General features: G+C 38.5%; 1 long non-coding RNA gene across 1 annotated transcript in view; it reads right to left on the bottom strand.

Annotated features, from left to right (window-relative positions):
• Window positions 1-17,297, bottom strand: part of LOC141564807 (uncharacterized) — a 94,272-nt gene extending 76,975 nt beyond the window's left edge. Inside the window, exon 1 of the long non-coding RNA XR_012488733.1 lies at window positions 17,160-17,297. This is a non-coding gene — a long non-coding RNA (uncharacterized LOC141564807). The remainder of the gene's footprint in view (window positions 1-17,159) is intronic.
• Between the last annotated feature and the right edge of the window lie 1,968 nt (window positions 17,298-19,265).

Below are 19,265 nucleotides of genomic sequence, written 5' to 3'. Positions count from 1 at the left end.
GTGTGTACTGATTTAACCCTTTTTGAGCAGAAGACAAGGAACAGAACTGCAGCATGTCGGCCTCTTTTTTTCTATTTTTATTTAGTATTTTATTTTATTTTTTAGGACATTTAAATCTCATGTCATGGTTCTGTGAATTTGCCGCCAGTAAATTAGGGAGAGGAGGAAATAAGGGAACTATAAAGATGGGGGTGCACTAGACCTTTCATTTCAATCTGGGACCTAACTCTTAGACTGTGTAGCATTCAAGCAGATTCCTAGGGTTATAGATTTAGAGTCAGTCCAGTCCCCTCTTCCCCCCCCCTTTTTTTTTTTTTTTAATAACTGAGCCCAGAGGAAGAAAGTGATTTTCATTCAAAGTGAATTTTTAAAAGAGCTGAAAAATCAAATTCAAAATAGATGAGCTCTTCAGTCTTTATGGGTCTCTCCCTAAATTCAGGCCTCTTTTCTTTCAGGTATGCCCTACATGAATTCAACAAACATTTATTAAGGATGTACTATGTGTTTAACACCATGCTAGGTGCTGTGGATAAAACTTGGTGAAGATCCAAAGCAAAGTTTGGATGAGATCCAGTTCCTGCCTTCCTGGAGCTCAGAGAACTTCCGCCAACCTCATCTTTACTTTATAATTATAAGAAATGACATTAAACAAGCCCTCTGAAGTGTACACAATGCTTTCTACGCCTTATCTGATGGTCTTGTGAAGCAGGATTACAAGCAATAGTCATCCCATTTTACAGATGAGTAAAGACTGACTCAAAAGTTAGATGACTTGCTCAGGATCATATAGTTAGTAAGTGTCAGCAATTGATTTGAACCCAGATCTCATGACTATGGATAGCATACTTTCCACTACTCTAGTTGATATTTCCCTTTCCATTTTAACTCTATTCTTGGCCTAGTTCCCATTCCCTTAGCTTTTGTTGGACAACAAATTAGTTATCTAATTAACTAAATGTCCAGTCAGTAATGAGTTATCCTTCCTCTTGATATTTGTAGTTAAATGGACATATAGTGCCTTTTAAAAATTTGCTTTTATTTTATGACAGTACCTTAATATAAAGTACTAAAATTTTAATATCTTTAGCATTTAGCACAATGCCTACCAAATAAGAGGAGTTTAATAAATGATTGTCAGTGAAGAAAATTGGATGGAAGAATTTCAGTCTGTAGAGGCTGTCTAGTGGGAGGAAAGCTGGATTTGGAGTCAGAGAATCTGCATGGCTCTGCTTCTTTAGGTAATTTAATTTAATTTTTCTGTGCCTCAGTTTACTCATCTGTAAAATGAAAGATTTCATCTGTCTAGTCCCTTTGGTTCTTTTCTAGCTCTGGATCTCTGGAACTATGAGCTCCTCCTTTCCCCATCACTTTTCTTCTTATGTTACAAGATCTTTTGTGAAAATGTTGGATCCAACAACGAAATGATTCAGGATGATTCCAATGAACTGGTAATGGAGAGAGCCATCTGTACCAAGAGAGAGGACTGTGGGGGCTGAGTGTGGATTAAAATATGATATTTTCTTTTTTTAAAATTTAATTTAATTTTTATTTCTTTTATTTCTTTATTTCTTTATTTATTTTGCTGAGGTAATTGGGGTTAAGTGACTTGCCCAGGGTCACACAGCCAGGACGTGTTAAGTGTCTGAGGTCAGATTTGAACTCAGGTCCTTCTGATTTCAGGGCTGGTGCTCTGTCCACCGCACCACCTAGCTGCCCCTATAATATGATATTTTCATCTTTTTATTGTTTGCTTGCTTTTTTGTTTTCTTTCTCATTTTCTTCCCTTTTTGATCTGATTTTCCTTGTGCAGAATGATAATTGTGGAAATAGGTATAGAAGAATTGTGTGTGTTTAATATATATTGGATTACTTGCCATCTAAGGAAGGGAGTAAGAGGAAAGGAAGGAACATTAGATTTTACAAGGGTGAATGTTGAAGATTATCTATGCATATATTTTGAAAATAAAAGATTTTAAAAAAGGAAAATGTTTTAATCACGAACAGAAAATGTCAGCCAGGTTTTCCAAGTGACTTAAGAAATGGAGAAAAGACAATCCTTAGTTACATGAACAGATATGAGGCTTTAGAGATAAGTAGCACGTCAAATTCAGTTATAGGTTCTGTCAGGTATAATTAGCTACCTCTAGGTTTGCTGCTGGTCCCTGATTTGCTGCTGGTTTGCAAATGCTCCCTGATTCACTTTTTAGATAGCCATTAGATACCATTAGCTCAAAGTAAAGTACTTAGTGAGATGATGTTGTAAAGAACAATAGATTGTAAAACATATCCTGTGTAGACTGTCCGGCAAATAGTGTCCATGCATGGAATACACAAGTGTTCAGAGGGCCTCATACCCATACTGCAGAAAGTCCCCAATGATCTTTCTTTCTTCAATGTCTCTGGTAGCAGGTGACTGATCTGCCCCCCTGGGAGATTCTGTGGAGATGAAGACTGAGGATCAATCAGGGAGATAGATGAGTGCCCCTTGGCTCCCTCAGGGAAGGCACTGGTTTTTAAGTCAGAGGACTACAAGACCAGATGTTTCTACCCAGAGCAGCTTAGACAAAGGCATGTTGAGAGGGCCCAAGCTACTCTTAAAAGCTCCCTCTACCAGGTATGGCATCCAGGCCAGCTGTTTTACTGATGTGTGTTTTTCTTGCCCACTCATCTTGCAGTGGAGGGAGCTGAGACCTGGAGACATTAAGGGACTTGGTTCAACTTGCACAATCCATCATTTGGCAAAGAAGAGCTTCATGGGAAGCCATGATGTGCAGTCATAGCCTCTGGGAGGAGTCCTTCTGCTAGATGCTTTGTTGAGTCGCTTTTCCTGTAAGGGGAAGGTCTTGCTTGGGAAGGATGTAGCCCGCCGGCATCAGAATGTGCTAAGTGGTTTTATGAGTTCTTGGACGGAAAGCATTCTCCGGGGCAGTGAGGTTTGGTGCTCTTGCTCCAACCTAGTCTCTTTGCCAGACTGGAAAAAGGAGAGGGAGATGATGTGGTCAAGAGACCCCAGACAGGGGAGGCAGCGCTCCTGAGGAGCGACTCAGCATCCCTTAGGATAGGCTTCAAGGACCAAAGAAAAGCACTTCCATGGGGTGGAGACCTCAATGGGCGGAAGAGCTTCTTGTACACCAAGTACTGCAGACAAGGGCTTTGCAGTGACCTCAGCACCCAGGCCAGCACTGGGCCTGCCAGAGTCATTACTCAGGGAGTGAAGCATCAGACAGCGGCCTGGAGCCAAGAGTTAGACACATCACTCGGGCCTTATTTAAAGCAGATCTCTCCCAGGAGACTGGAGCAAGGCAGATGGAATCTGACAATGCTATTAGGAGGATCCAAGTCATATTCCTATATGGTACATAGTATATGTTGATATAGGTGCATGTGCTCACATATCTCAGCACACAAATATATAACACAAAACACCCACTTTAAAGACATAAACATAGACTTATATGTGCATATACTTTATATACAAATATATATATTATTTATATGCATATTTTTTATTAAAGCATTTTATTTTCAAAACATATGCATGGATAATTTTTCAACATTGATCCTTGCAAAACCTTGTGTTCCAAATTTCTTCCCTTTCCTCCACCCCCTCCCCTAGATGGCAAATAATCCAATATATGTTAAACATATTAAATCTAATATATGTATACATATTTAGATAATTGCTGCATAAGAAAAATCAGCTCAAAAAGGGAAAAAATGATTAAGAAAATAGAAATGGATACATATTTATATAGACGTATATTTCTCTATCTTCCCGTTAGCAATCTATTATAGCAGAGAGACAGGAAGACCTGACCTACCTGTGTGACCTTGGGTGAGTCACTTAACTTGTGTTTCAGATAGCTCCCTAAGACTAAAAGTTGCTGTCCTGCATCAGTTAATTAACCAGTTAAAGGAGTTTCCTCATCTAAAAAGTTTCTTTACTAATGAAATCATAATTCTAAGCTTTTTCTCTTTCTTTTTCTCTCTTTTTTCTCTCTTACTCCTTTTTCTCTTTCACAGATACATAACTACACACATATATAGATATATATTATATATACATATATGTATATTTATACATACTCTATATAACAAAGCTATGTATATAAATACAAACATAACTATATCTATAATATATGCATACACACAGTTTCATTTCTTTGCTCCCTCACAATATATAAAATGCAATATAACTTGAATTGTCTTTCAGGCATATGTTACTTGGAGACGTTTATCTTCACAGGATTTTAGAGATGAAAAAGACCAAAGTGAACAGCTGATACCAACTATTTTAAAGAAGAGAAAATTCAGCTCTGGAATTTAACTTAAAAAGTATTAAGTTAAATCACTTAAAAAGCATTAATTAAGCTCTTAAATATTCGTTAGAGATATTGAGATAAAAGTCAAACAATCTCTTCTCTCAGGCAATTTACATTCTAGGCCTGAGTCAGGCCATGATGTTTATCAGCAGGGACTGGGATGAAATAGACCATTAGATATTTAACAAAAACAAATTTATTTAACAACAACATAGAAAGGATATTCAGCAAAAATGCAGTATTAATTCAGTTGGATTTAGGCTCTTTTGCCTCTGCATTTACTATGGATCTATAATATGTGTTGGGTGGAGGGAACAGCCAACTCTTCCTTCACTTAGTTCATATTCTTTTAGGTGACCAGAAAGGTCACCTTAATGGTTTAGACCAGTGGTCCTCAAACTTTTTAAATAGGGGGCCAGTTCACTGTCCCTCAGAGTGTTGGAGGGCTGGACTATAGTAAAAACAAAACCTTACACTCTGTCTCCGCCCCTCAGCCCATTTGCCATAACCCAGTGGGCCGCATAAAGGTCCTCAGCCCTGTGCATCTGGCCCTTGGGCTGTAGTTTGAGACCCCCTGGTTTAGACCTACAAAGTCTTCAGATAGTTTTAATGAATTTTAGGGGAAAAATAGTTAACTGTGTTGAGGTGTTGTTCCTCCTATCAATCAAAAATAAATGCAAGGATTTTTAGTTTAGTTTAGTTTTTGGTGTGAGAGGCATTGGTGGGAGAAGGGAGAAATCAGTAAAGACCTCAGCTAGGGGAGAGTGTTTAAGCAGAGCTTTGAAATATGCGAGGATATCAAAAGGCAGAGGTGAAGAGGGAGTACATTCCAGAAGTTGAATGTCACATGTGAAGAACAGTGAGAAGACCAGTTTAATGAACCTAGATTCAAACTCAGGGCCTTTCAATAACACTCATGAATTGTCTGCCCTAGAACTTTTTCCTGACTTGTGTAATCATGTTTTGAACTGGCTGTTGGTAGCACTGCTTGCATAAGTCTTGTTTATTTCAATACATATGAAAATGTAATCTTTCTTGGTTTGTGATATTTAGAAGAGAAGAGGGACCCTAGAGATTATCTTGCCCAAATTCCTCATTTTTCAGCTGAGAAAACTAAGATGGCAGAGAGTTGCCTTGCCTAAGATCTGACAAGAGCCAGAGCCAGATTTGCAAGCCATGCCATTCCTTCTGTCTTTGGATTCAGTATTTTTCTGTACTATCTCACATTGCCTCGCTGTGGTTTTGATAAGGGCATATTTTAATAAGAGGAAAACATTGGAACTCCTTGATTTTGCTTTGCCAGTTTGGCTTGGTGTGTATTTTCTCAGCCATCTTGCCAGCAAGAGAACAGATAGGATTTATTGGAACATTGGAATCACGCCCTCAAAGCCTCAAGTTTCCCAGACTCTTCAGCGTGCTCCTCAGGATGACTGTGGGTAAGTTTATGGTTAGAATTCTCTCTTCAGAGCTCAGAGGCAGTGGGATGTTGGAGGTGATGAAAAACAAATATGAAAGGGGACATATATCATTATAGTCATGTTATTGCCCAATTGTAGGCAGCAAAGAGCAGCATAATGATTTAACCATTGTTTCTGAGGGAAACTATGAAGAGAGCTCAGGCAACTTCCTGGCTTCTCTTCACCATCTTGGCTCCACTTCTTATGAGCTGTATAATAGATAGAATCCTAGGTTTGGAGTCAAGAAGATCTGAGTTCAAATGTAGCCTTTGATGCTTACTAGCAAAGCATTCCTTCACATTTCTGTGCTTAAGCAGTTTCCTAAGACATAGCTATTGAGACATACATCAATGGAATATCAAAACTGAAGGAAACTTTAGGGGACAATACTTTATAACTTGGTAGGATTTTTCTTTTGGCTAGGGATTTTTTTTTTGTCAGTATCTCCTTGTTTAGTCACTTTTGAGTGCTGAATCCAAATCTGAAAAGCAGATAATATCATGTTATTCATTGTATAGTCATAGCCAGTACTGATCTGAGGCAGATGGGCATCTCAAAAACTGTACGAAAGGTGTTTCAACATTTTATTGTAGTTTGTTTTATCCATTGTCAACACTGAAAGTTCTTTCTTGTATCTCATCTAAATACATCCCACCTTAATTTAGATTGTTGGAGATTTTATGTCAAGGTGTTTTAAGCATCAGTATGTCAAAGAACTGATTATACACTGGTAGCATGGATAGTCCTTCTATCATTATGGGTTGTATAAAAGTTGCCTGAAGCTCAGAGAGTTTAGGCAACTTTTCAGAGAAATAGCTAATGAGTGTGACTTGTAAAATTCTATCCAATATAAACCAACCCTTGGGCCTTTTAATAATCCTTACTCTGTCACTGGGTTACAGGGTCATCTTATCAAATCCTTCTCTCTTCCCTCCCTCCCTTTTTCCTTCCCTCCCTTCCTTCCTTCCATCCTTCCTTCTTTGCTTTCTCCTCCCTTCCTTTCCCCTCTTCCTCTCCCCTCTTCTTCTCCTCTCTCTCTCTCTCTCTCTCTCTCTCTCTCTCTCTCTCTCTCTCTCTCTCTCTCTCTCTCTCTCTCTCTCTCTCTCTCTCTCTCCCCCCCCTGCCTTGGTTTTTGTCTCATTCCTTCTTTCTCTTCCTTTCCCTTTCCTTATCTTGTCTAGGCCTGAAGAGCCATGACTATACATGGGCTGAATCCCATTAGTAATAGTCACTGAAGCTTTGACCTGTTCTATTTCTAACCTAGTCTGGTTTGCTCCTTTTTGGTTAGCATGGTGGCTTCTGGGGCTCACAGTATTGATACTGGACTCTATGCAGAAATCCAATCAATTTTAGGCCTACTGCAGTTCAGAATTCTTGAGCTCCTGCAGTCCCACCAGCCTCAGCCTCCCTAATAGCAGGGAATATACATGCATGTGCCACTAAATCAGGCCCGTGCCTTTCCATAAATACTCCAAGGAGGATATACTCAATACTTTGAATGCAGTTTCTTGGTTCTCATATATTTACTCTTTAATATAATGCTATTCAATTAACAAGAAAGCAGAAAATCAGCTTTGTAGCTGGGATTGCAATAAACCAACTGAAGTGACAGGGAAGACAAAACCTTTTACTCTTTGACCATTGCTCAGTGAATTCAGGAACTGTTCATATTTATTATATGATTCACTTAAAGACAAATAAATAATGGCAGTGAAAGAACAATGAGCAGAAGGGAGTAGAACAATTTCTTTGAATAGGAAGTAGCTATGTACAGAACAGAAATGGCATCTCCTGCTTTCAATATCTTCCTCCTGGTAGTATGGAGGGAAAGGCGACACTTGAAGGACCTGGTCAGTTAAGGAGAGCTGCTCACTTCTTTGGCACAAAGTGGCCGGTGTTTCATAGATGTATTTGCACTAGAGAATTAACCATCACTCTTGACTCTTAGCAGTCTCAGTCCCTGCCTCTGTCTGTCCATCTGTCTGGCACAGCCATGAGGACATCAGGACAGCATTATCTATAGTCGGTTCCAGTCTCAGAAGAAAAGAGCATGCTCAGGCTCCTGGTGTTATTCTGACCTGCCCATATGGTCCTAAGATGGAAAATAAACCATCAAATGTGCCATTTTTTGCTCTTTTCTCCTGAAGTTTCCAAAATTACTGTCCTAGCAGTTTGAATTTTAGAACTCCCTCAAATGGGGAATTCTAGGATAATATTCACATGAATCTCTTATGAAGCCCATCAAAAGTCTCTCAAGATCCTTTTAGTCTAGATCCATGGGCCTCAGAACCTCCACAAGCTGCTCTACCAGATTTTACAAATGAGGAAACAAGGCAAAGGAGTTTAACGACTCCCTTGTACTGGCAATATGTCAGGGGTGGGAATTCATTTCAACTCCTCTGATTTCAGAGCCATTGCTTTTTCTATTATATCAAAGTCTTCTTGGGAAGATTATTCAATGTTTGCTGAGAGTAAAAATTACCATCCTAAGAACCTAAGAACCATGGGATCTTTCCATCTACTTTACAATCGAATGTCCTATGTGTCATGTTTTTCCCTACTATTAGAACTCAAGCTCCTTGACAGCAAGGACTGCCTGTGTGTCTTTTGTAACTTCAGCTCTTGTCACATAGTCAACACTTAATAAATGCTTTTTCATTCATTTATCCATCCATCCATTCTGGAAATAAATAGGCAAAGACCAGTATTTTTCACTAAAGATATCTGACTTATTACAGGAAGTGGCTCATTGTGTTATCGCATGGATTTTGTGACTAAGTTTTTTAATCCATTTTTCTTTATCTCTTTGCCCTATCTTTTTCTCAAGTTCTGTGATTGGTTTGACAGCTTCCGATAAGCTGTCCACTCAAGAGGAATAATTGAAACATTTACTTGAGACATTTAGAAGTAGCAGCTACTCCCAGGAAATACAATCCACACCCTCTTAGCCTTACTCTCAGCAGCTATGACCTCTGAGAACGCATAGATCAGAAAATACCATCAAAATTGTAAATCTGGGATGCTCATCAATTGGAGAATGCCTGTATTTTGGCATATGATTGTGAGGGAATACTACTCTGCCGTGGGAAATTATGTGGTTTCAGAAAAATAAGTCAAGACTTGTATGAACAGATGCAAAATGAAGTGAGAAGAATCAGTAGATAATTGTGCACAGTAAGAACAACGTTGTGATGGAGATCAATTGTGAAAGACTTGGCTACTCCGATCAATACAATGATCCAAGGCCCAAAGGACTCATGATGAAAAAATGCTAGCCACTTCCAGAGAGAGAACTAATGATCTTAAAGTGCAAATTGAAGCATATTTTTCTCCCTTTATTTTTCTTGCTCTTTTTGGAACTATGGGTGATATAGAAATGTGTTTTGCCTGATTCCACATGTATAATTGATATATTGCTTGCCTTGTCTGTGGGTAGCAGAGGGTGTGGGAGGGAGAGAATTTATAAATACATATTAAGTTTTTAAAAAATGAACCATCAGACTCTGGACTGTGTGAGCAGCAAACAACAATCTCCTTCACAAAGAACAGGATGTCCTGGCTGCCAAAGGGAGAAACAGAGAGTACAGAGATGAGATCTGAGAGTCCCTGCTGAGGAATCTGGGGCAGAGGACAGAGAAAGGATAGGAACTGTGTCACAGAGGAAATGTCTTCTCCATCTTTTCAGGAAGAAGCCTCCCATAGCCCCTCTCCAGCTTAGCTTCATGAAGTCCTTCAGAAAGAAAGCACAGAAAATTGCAATTGGGATTGTTTTTAGAAAGTTCTTTGAGTGATATTGTTTCTGAAGTGCTTGGTGGGCAATGTGGTTTTGGGCAAATGTCAATTTATTTAGGATGCTGGATGGAACCTTATAACTGCAAAGTGAGACCTAACAGCATGTCAACAGGGGAGAAGACAGAATGCCAGTGGCTAAAAGTTTCAGAGTAGAACATTAACTTCTGGAATTGGTAGAAGAGCATTCCCAAAGGCATGAAGGGATAAGTTAACTGGCCTTTCTAAGGCTATTTGAAGCCCTGAGATTCTTTAATTTTTCAGAAAGGCTTCATGATAAAGTGTTTATTAGAAATAGTGAATAAATGATTAAACTTATTTCAGTGATTATATTTAAATTAATTCTTATACATAAAACATGGGTAACACATTTATTTTTCTTCATATCCTATCCATATCAAGCTTCTTCCCTGGGTCTCATTCTTTCTGGCAGGCCAGGTTCTCCAGAGTCCGTTTTTATTATTCATTTTCTTAGCGTTCCAGAGGGAATCCTTAGGAGCTGGAGTTTCAAGTATTATTAGTCATTAGTCCCCACCAGTGTGTTTCCCATTTCAATAAGACAGTAGACATCAATTAACTTCTTAGTTGAGATTATTTACTGAGGTGGCTTAATAAAAATGATTGGTACTAATTATCACCCCAGAATCCTAAATATATCTCCCACAAATACCTTTAGGAACAAAGAACAATGGGAAGAGGGGGACCTAACTTAAATATGATGATGGCAAGGCACACATGGAGAGTATAATTATGAAAAAGAGTTATCTCACAATTCCTGGTTCACAGAAGTCCTTCTTAAATTCATAACTGGCAGTCTTCTCTTGTACCCATAGGATTATGATCATTGAAGCAGCTCCCTCCTTTGAATAGTTATCTTCCTGTATCCATATGTAGCTGTGTTTGTCCTTGGTGTGTCATTCTACTTTCAAATGTATGTATTATTTCCTTCAATTCTAGTCTCTGATGAAATGGAGTGAGATAGAGAGAAGCTCCCTTCTCAAAAGATTCCCCCTTAGGAGAATGGTTCCCATTCTTGAGGCTTTCTATAGCTAGACTGAACCCCTCTAGAGGGAGTAGGTATTATAGTGGCTAGAGTGGTGGGCCTGAAATCAGGAAGACCCAAATTCAAATTCAGCCTCAAGCATTTACTGACTCTGAAACAAATCACTTAACTTTTGTTGGCCTAAGTTTTCTCAAGGGTAAAATGTGTCAAATAATAACATTTGTCTTGCAATACTATTATGAGGGTCAAATGAGATTATATTTGTTAAAATGCTTAGTATCATCATAGATACTTATATAAATACTTATTCTCTTCCCTCTTTGGATTGAGTCAACTGTTAAAATTCCACTGCTACTTAAAGCCAAGTGGGACCAAGTAGGCCGGTCAGCCGAACTTTCTGTTCCTTTTCCGACCACTCAGAGGAGACTCCTCTGATTATGATTATGATTATGAATCTTAGGGAGTTTTCTGAAAGCATGTGAAAGTCTAGGATTACACAACCAGTATGTTAAAGACATACTGATTGACACATGCTGATTGTATGATCCTGGGCAAATAATTTATATTCTTGAGACCCTAAGGTCCCAAGTCTCAGAGAAGGTGCTGATCTGTATTGGTAAAGGTTGTCCCCACACTGGGAGTTCTCTATAGCAATGAAATCATAGGATTAGTTTCTATCTCTATGATCATAGTGAGTGTGTTCTCTGGCTAGTCATGTTGTTTTCACTATGTGATGTATTTTAAAGATCTTTCTAAATTTCTTTATATCCCACAATCTTCTTATTCTTGATAGTAATATTTAATATGTAATATATCATCAAATCATATATTGCAACTTTTGTCTCAAAGAGTTGCTTGGGAACAATGAAAGGTTAAATAATTTTGCCCCAAGTCATACAATTAGTATACATTAGAAATGTGTTTTCAAGCCTAGTCTTCCTGTCTCTGAGACTGACCATAAGTAAAGTTACATTGCTTCTCCATATTCATGCACCACAGTTTGTTCCCCTACTGGTGATTATTTAGACTGCTTCCAGCTTTTTGTAATTATTTGAAGATCTTTTTTCATTTTCAAAAGTTTTTGATGATGCTTTTGGATATAATCTCTAAATTTTATCACTCTATAACAAGCATGTTCCTGAAAAGTTACATATATGCCTAATTAAGAAAAATTTTAATCATACTGTTCTTTAAATAAACCAGAAGAGAGTAAAATGTCAAAGACTGGGTCCTTTGGATAGGACGAGAGATATCTCTGTGAAGTAAATCAGTGCAAAATGAAAGCCCTTACCTGCATCTCCCATCTCTGTCTTTGTACCAACTGTCCCTTAGGTCTGCTCTGTCCCCATTTCTTTTTCCCTTTCCCTATTGATTTCTTTGGACTTTGAGACTCAGCCCAAGTTTCATTTTTGGGAGGCTTTCCCCAATTCCCCCAGCTGTTGGTATCTTCCCCTCTCATATTACTTTCCATCTACTTTGTGTCTTGTATATACCTGTTTATTTCCCCATTATTCCCCCATTAGAAGGGGAGCTCTTTAGAAGAGTCTCTCTTCCTCCACTTTCTTAACCTTTCTTTTTATTCTTGTTTCTTAGTGCAGTGCTTGGTTCATAATAGTTACTTTAAAATGGTTGTCATCATTCTTATCGTTCTTCCCAGGTTATTTTTACTTTTCTAAATCTGATTTTTCTTGTGTAACAAGAGAAGTTTATGGATCTGCACATATATATTGTATTTAAGATATACTTTAACATGTTTAACATGTATGGGGAGGGAATGAAGAGAAGGAGGAGAAAAGTTGGAACAGGACTGTTTGCAAGAGTCAATATTGAAAAATTACCCATACGTATGTTCTGTCAATAAAAAGTACAAAAAAAAAACTTGAAAAAATGATTGTCATGACCATATAAAAGTTATGATGGTGATGATGAATTTTCTAATATGTTTCTTGCAAATTGAGTTTTCTATCTATTGAGTATGGTGCATAGAAGGTCTCTCAAAGCAAAATTTACATCTGGATTAAGTATTGGCATTATTAATATCCAGCCAAATTGGTGTAACAAGCAATAACTCCTTGACTTGTTCATTTAGCGTGTTATATTCTTATTTAAAGTCAGTCATTGGAAATGACACAATTCTAAAGTGGGCTTTGATCTTTATGACTACAGGATTTCATAACATCAAAGTCCAAGAATGGTTATAAATCAGTGGTATTGCGTGACAGACTTCGGGTGTATGAATGCAATAAGAGTGCTATTATAGTTTAAGAATTGATGAAGGGTTAGTTTAAAAAAAAAAAACAACCTAGGAAGACTTATACGAAGTGATGCAAAGTAAAAAGAGTAGAACCAGAACATCTTGTATAATAGCCACAAAATTGTAAAGAAAAACAACTCTGAAAGATTGAGGAATTCTGAACAATCCACTGCAATTCTCTGGAAGACATGATGAAATTCGCTGCCCAACACCAAAATAAAGAGGTGATGGATTCAGAGTGTTGATTGAGGCTTGTTTTATTTGGACATGATCAACTGGGAAATTTGGTTTGTTTGACTTTGCAAAATTTTTTTTTTTTTTTTTTTTTTTTTGCTTTCTTAATGGGAATGATCAGTTATGGGTGGTGGGTGGGAGAAAGAGAATTCAGACTTGAAAATAAAATAAAATTGAAATAAAAAACACAACCTCTATATTTAGTTTACTCTTATTTTTTATTCTTTTAAAAACTCAAGTCAATAAGCATTTATTAATCCCCTACTATATACTAGGTATAAGTGTTGGGGATACAGAAAAAAAAAAAAAAAAAAAAAAAAAAAGCAAAGCACAGTGTCTGCTCTCATTGAGTTTACATCCTAATCAGTGAGTTTACAATTTAAATTTATATGTAAATAACAAATTAGCTCCTCTCCTTCTCCTTCCCCTTTTTTTATTGTTGTTATTATTTTAAGACTTGGTCTCCTTTCCAGGCTGGAAGTGTATCCACAGTACAGCTTACAGGCTTGATCCCAGCACTTATTCACACCGCTCTGTTACCAACCTGTACTGGTTCACCTCCTTGGTGAACTGGCCTTCCCACTACTCTTCCATCCCATGGGCTTACCACTCAGGTCCTGGGACTTTTTGCAGACACTCAGTGCCTTTAGACTTAAAGGCAACTCTCAATTTCTTAATTCAAGTGAGCCATCAGCACCAGCCTCCTCTTTAGCATGGCTATAGACATGGGCCATCCCTCCTGGTGATTAGCCTATTTTTCAAGTTTATTTTTTTAATATAGTTTTACTAACTTTTATTTTCTTCCTTTCAAAAGAAACTTTCTTAAACAAAACAAAACAAAAAATAAGCATGTGCACTATGTAGCCAGATGATTCCTGAAGATATTCCTTTTAGGGAAACAAAAATCTCTTTGCTATGGTTAGAAGTGATATTATCACAACTCCTTAAAAATTCTGTTGAGTGCTCATGGCTCTTTTCGTTTTTTGTTTTGTTTTTTTTTTTGTTTTGTTTTTTTGAATGAAGTTGATGTTTCCATTCTGTTCAAAGTATTATAATTTATTAAAAGAAAATATTTGGAGATTTCTGCAATGGAATTATAGCTCTATATGAATTTCTCTGCTTTCCCTCTTTAATCTGGAAACATTCCATTCCTTATCATCAGTCCATGAGTTTAGAGCTGGGCTGCATAGCATTTTTTATGCCACAGACTCCTTTTTGGCAATATAATGAAATCTATGGATCCCTTCTTAGAACAAAGTTTTAAAAAATTATAATTGAAGGAAATGTTCCAATTCAGACAGAGGTTAATGAAAGCAAAGATGTAATTTTCTTCATCCAACTTCATTAACTTCCTGAAATCTTTTATGGAATCCTTTGGGTTCTGTAAACCCTTGATTAAGAACCTCTGATTTAGGGGCAAAAAGAGATCTCCAAGAATGTCTAGTTCAAGCCTCCCTCTCACAGTAGAGGAGACAGATGCTGAAAAAGGTTAAATGATTTGTGAAAGATTATGCAGAGTTGGCCCAGAAGGTTTTTCTTCATGAGTGAAGAAAAACCTTCTGGGCCAACTCTGCATAATCTTTCGTGAGCTATAGTTTAATGAAGCCTTAAAAAGAGGTTCAAAAGTTCTTCTAATCTATAAATATTCCATTGGTTCTATCTGATTGACACCATAGTAATATTGTGATGGTCCCTGAAAAGAATGAAGGGTCCCAGCTCCACTAGTTACTATGTAACTTTAGGGAAGTAACTGTGTTCCCACTCTCCTGGGTTTTCTCTTTGGCAAGTAAAGGGATGGCAGTAGATGATCCCTAAGGTTCATTTCACTGGGCTGTTCCAAGATGTGAATAATATTTCCAATCTGTAAGGAGATACATTCTTGCTTCTCCTGCCTGACTTCTGTTGAGAACCAGCCTGGTTTTTCTTTAGGGTCTGTGAGCCTGTGATAATTAGAGTGGCTGGGACCCTGGCATTCTGAATGGGTGACATGTGCCCAGACCACTTTGCTCTGCCACATTCCTTGAGGGGCTGCCGGTGACAAATGGAAAGTTTTCTTTCCTCTCCTCATCAGCAGGCTCTTTGTTAATGGGCTGCTAGCTTGCCAACAGTTTGTAATCCTGTTTGTGTCCAGTGAGTTGTCTCCCCAAGGAGATCAAGGGAATTCCGGGGGTGGAGGACAGTGGAACACCTGGAGTGTGTTAAAGTGGTGGGGGGGACACAAGATATTCTATCCTGTGTCACTGAAGTGGGGAAAACAGTGTGTGTTTGTGTTTGTGTGTGTTTGTGTGTGTGTGTGTGTGTGTGCGTGTGTGCGTGTGCACAGAACTGAGACCTTGGCACTTGCCAAATTCCAAATGGTCCTTCCCACTCTAGCAAGTGAAGCTATCCCAGCAACCCTATGGCCGTCTCCAACGGGGGCTCTTGAAGTCCTGTGTCTTTGGCTACAGGCATTGCCCCACTGGTAGCCAAGAAAAGCAAAGTCTATGCCAGGCTCTCCAGCTGCACTGACTGGAAATTAGCACACAGCAAACAACCATGGGGACTTGCTTAGCTCTTTGCTGTTAATCCTCCCCCAAGCCGGCTGCCATGCCAGAAAAGAACTGCATCCTCTTTCATTGGATTCCTGGGAAGAGGCAGGGAAAACAAGATGGTGCAATGGGGAGGACAAAGGTCTGACTCGTGTGACTTTGCCCAAGTCACTGCCATAGGCTTTGATTTCTCTGTCTATAAAAGCAGATGCTTGGTCTAGATGGATTCCAAGATCTCTTCCAGCTCTAACATTTTGTGTGATTTTTATGAAATTCTTAAGTAAAACAAACTCTAATTTAAAGGCTCCTTTGGGAGATTCTAACTTCAGGAGTGGCTGACTAATTAACTATCCCCTTTCCTTACCTGAACTCAGTCTCATGACCTCTCTCTTTTCTCCAGAGGCAGGAGGAGGATTAATATGGATTCTGCCAATCTGGAAGACCTTCAGAAATAGAAATTCCTTGCCCTGGATGAAGCCAAGGGAACTCACCGTCCCATCTAGAGATATCGCTCAGCCTGAAGGGTGGGGAAGAACAAGGCCATTGGAAGAACAGTGGAAGGAGAACTGGCTTTTTTCATCTGCAAAATGGGAATAATAATATTCTCTACTTTCTAGGGTTATTGTGAGTATCAAATGAGATAATATTTACAAAAGTGCTTAGCACAGTATCTGGTAATTAGTAGGTGCTTAATAAATGCTTATTGTCTGCCCTTCTCCTGCTTCATTTGATTTTTAAGCAATCTGAATGTTAAGATTTACAAGATATTTTATATAAAATATGGTTTGATTCTCTCAAAACCCTCGGGATGTAGGTGCTATTATTACACACATTTACAGGGTCAGATGGAGGATTCAAATCAAGATCTTCTTAATGGCAGGACCAATGAGTGATCCACTAGGCATTTTTTTTTTTTTTTACATTGCAAATGATCATTTTATTAAGAATTTGATAGGGAGAATTCTTTTTTTTTTTTTTTTAAATTGAAAACAAAGTCACTTTATTATAAAAATTTTTGACAGTATATATGCATGAGTAATTTTTTTTTATAACTTTATCCCTTATAATCATTTTTCCAAATTATCCCTTCCCTCCCTCTACTCCCTCCCCAGATGACAGGCAATCCCATACATTTTACATTCCACTAGGCATTGTGATCTCCCGTTTCCAGAAGGCGTTCATTCAGTCGGCAACAAAAGAGCTTGATACTCTCTAGACTTGGGAAGGATGTAAAAAAAGGAGAATCCAACTCAAGAGGTACCAGCTGAGAGAGCCAGGCCTGGTTCCCAGCCCATTTCTAAGTCATACCAGGATTTCCTCCCAAGCCACTGACACTATTTTAATTTTCCTTTGTTTGTGACCATATTTTCCTGAAGTTCCTGATGGTAAATCTCTTCAAAGCAAAAGCCTGGGAAGGGGTCTCAGCCTGGTTTCAGGGAGAGAGAAGAAACAGGTGGCAATGGGCCACTTAACAAACTCTAGAGAAGGTGGTAGCAATTCTAAACCTGAAGGGGGCAGTGCTAAGTGGAGAGGAGCTTAGGAAGAAGCAAGAATAAGGAAGGTTGGGTCTACCTTTGGTAGTATGATTGCATCTTAATTTCATCTCCAAATCTTGGTTATGGGTGCTGGAACTCTGTCTTCCCAGAAATCAGCAGGAGTCAGGACCACTAAATGTCTTTATTCTAGATCTTTACCGTCGCCTCCAAAGCCAGGTCACGAGTGCAAGTGAGCGTGAGTTCCACCAACCAAGTTTCTCTTACTCCTCCCACACAAGTCACTTCCCCCTCTTTGTCCCACAAATCAAGTCAGCACAGAACAGCTGGGAAGGGTCAACCTTCAAACAAGTTAATAGGGAACCGTCCAATTGGCAATTAGTCTCACGTGCTTCATTATCCAAGTGCATTGCTCAGTTCTAACCCTTTACATATGGGGACTGAGGTGTTGCGATATACCGGTACAGGCTGACACCTCAAAGTCGAGAACTCATCCCTTCCTGTTGTTCAAAGCAGGGGAAACTGTTGATAGAATTCCCCAGCAAAAAGGAAAATAAACATATTTCTAAGATTATTGAATAAGTAAATGAATATGCAATACTTCTTCTGTGCCAGTTATTGGGGTGGTTGCTGGTAATATGGAGGAAAAATGAAACAGTCCCAATTCTCACGGATCTTACATTCAAATCTGGAAGACTGGACACATAAAAATATATAGAGAGAGGTACATACAGAAGGAGCCAGGGGACAGGCGTGCAGGGGCAATCCATTCCTCTGACTTTTCAGGCCTGCAGATGTGTCCTAGAGACTCCATTGAATTGTTCCTGATCAGCTTATTCCCTACTTGTCTCTGCTAGATGAGTAGTGTCTGACAAGTGCTGCTCTAAGTAGATACTAGATACTGTTCTGCTGGACACTGTTCTATTGGATCTTCCGGATGGAATCCAGTCTCTACAGGATGCTTCTCCTTTCTTGGCTTCTCTCCTGGACATGTAGTTTCTGCTGACTTATTTCTCATTGAACTCCAAGGCTCGTTCTTATAAGAGTGGGCTCTGCCATGCTCTTTTAGTTCAAAGCCAGAAGTTGTTAGATTTTTTTAAAAATAGCTCTTTTAGAAAAGCAGCTATCCTTGTCATACTATAAGACTTTGGGAAAAAAAAGTGAAAAGTTTTACTCGAAATTTTTCCTTCATATCTTTGCAAAATCTGTCCTTATGCTTGGATTGCCCTCCCTCCTCTTTTGTATTTCTCAGAATCTTTAGATTCTTTTAAATCTCATCTTAAGCATCATTCATAAGGCCTTTTATGATTTCTCTCTCTTTCTCTGTCTTTGTCATTCTATCTCTCTGTCTCTTTTCTGAATTCGTCTTCCTGACACTAGGACTGGTGTTCTCTCCACTGCACCACCTAGCTGACACTCTCACTCTAGTTCAGGATGAGCATTCCCTAGGCCTGCTCTACACCTGGTCACTATCTAGATAAAGGTTACTTCTCCAATGGCTTCCAAACAAGTATGGGGTTCAGAGTTCCCAAAGTTGTAAAATTTCACCCATTTCCACTCTGGCCATGTAAAGAAGTGAGCAGGAGAAAGCATGGACACAAAGGTAGGTGCAAGGGTCAAGGACATCATCTCTATTACTTGTGTAGTCACACTTTTGAGATTTTCACATACAAATACAGCCAGAAACGGCTAAATTTTTGAACTCTCTTTCCTCTTCATGAATAAATGATTATTTATGTTTTATTTATTTATTTATGACTTTTTATTTTTTTAAATTTATTTTTATTTATATTAATTTATGATTATTTATTTACTTATTTATGATTTATTGTGGTGCATTATCTGACATGGTGCATAAACCACCCATTCCCATCATTAGTAGGGCAAAATGAATGTCTTCCTCTCCTCATCTAAATTTCTTGAACTTTCGGGGTTTTGTCTTTGGCTCCCAGTTCTTGATATATCTAAGTCCTCAATAAGTGCTTGCCTAGTTGAATTGAATTTATTCACATGATTTCAGCACTATCCTTGGTATTCAACTTATCTTGATTGTACCTGTATAAAGGAAGCAAGAGGGCACTCCTTGACCACATTATTGTTTTCCTAAACAACTTAATAACAAAGTGTTCATGTGGTTTTCCTGCAGAACATGATAACATAACAGAGATTGAAAGAAAACAACTAA

This window comes from Sminthopsis crassicaudata, chromosome 3 (assembly GCF_048593235.1).
Source record: "Sminthopsis crassicaudata isolate SCR6 chromosome 3, ASM4859323v1, whole genome shotgun sequence".
Lineage (NCBI taxonomy): Eukaryota > Metazoa > Chordata > Mammalia > Dasyuromorphia > Dasyuridae > Sminthopsis > Sminthopsis crassicaudata.
The sequence above is the reverse complement of the archived record's forward strand: the minus strand, read 5'-3'. Positions and strand labels throughout refer to the sequence as shown.